Source organism: Nannospalax galili, unplaced genomic scaffold (genome assembly GCF_000622305.1).
Source record: "Nannospalax galili isolate Female #2095 unplaced genomic scaffold, S.galili_v1.0 scaffold1745, whole genome shotgun sequence".
In the NCBI taxonomy this organism is placed as follows: domain Eukaryota; kingdom Metazoa; phylum Chordata; class Mammalia; order Rodentia; family Spalacidae; genus Nannospalax; species Nannospalax galili.
In genome coordinates, this window is record NW_008352148.1 from 188,164 (window position 1) to 189,345 (window position 1,182).

A 1,182-nucleotide genomic window follows, 5' to 3' on the forward strand; every position below is an offset into this window, starting at 1 on the left:
TGTTTCAGGTCTTAAGTCTTTGACCCATGTTGAATTGATTTTTGTTCAAAATAGAGATAGGGACCAACCTTCATTCTTCCTCATATGAATACTCGGTTTTTACCACCACCCTCAAGTGGCTGTCTTCAGTGCATGCTTTTGGACCTTTGTCAAAAATGAGGTGGTTGTGACTATTTGTGCAGAATAGAGATAGGGACCAACCTTCATTCTTCCATATATGAATACTCGGTTTTTACCACCACCCTCAAGTGGCTGTCCTCAGTGCATGCTTTTGGACCTTTGTCAAAAATGAGGTGGTTGTGACTATTTGTGCAAATCTGGAGTTCTCTGTTCTGGCTTTTGGTTTGCTTAGTTGGTTAGTTGTGATGAGGACTTAATGAGTATCCCTGGCTGGTCTGTTACTCGTAGCAGTCTCCTGCCTCAGCTCCCCAGTGCTGAGATTATAGGCGTGTTACTACTATTGCCAGGACTCCTTTAGTTATTTGTGGGCATGAGTGCATCTGTGTAAATTTTAGAATTGTTTTTTCTGTTTCTGTGAAGAATGCCTGTGGAATTTTGATGAGTATCACACTGCATCTATTATCTTTATTAGTATAGGCATTTTCCTAATATTGATTCTGCTGATCCATGAGTGTGAGGGGTCTTCCCATGTCCCAGGGTCCTCTTCCATTCTTCAGTTTTCACTGTACAAGTGAAATTTCACTTTCTTGTTTAAGTTTATCCTTAAGTATTTTATTTCTTGAGGTTATTGTGAATGGGCTTTCTTTCTCAAGCTTGCTATTGCTATATAGGAAAGCTATTGGTTACTGTGCATTGATTTTGTATTTTGTAACTTTAATGGGAGTGTTTATTGGATCTTGGAGTTTTCTGGTGAAATCTTTAAGATCTTTTAAATATAGGACTATATCACCCTCAAATGAGGCTAATTTAACTTCCTTCCTATTTGCATTCTTTGTGTCTGAGTCTTCACTTATTTTGCCTAAGACTTCCGGTACCATATCGAATTAGAGAGGGGACATGCTTGTCCTATTGCTGATTGAAAAGGAGGTGATTTGGACTTTTCCCCTTTTAGGATAATGTCACCTTTAGTATGCCAAGGCACTCTCTTTCTTTACAGTGACATCATGAATGGATGGTGGACTTTGTCAAAGACCACTTCTATGTCTGTTCAGGTGGTCATGT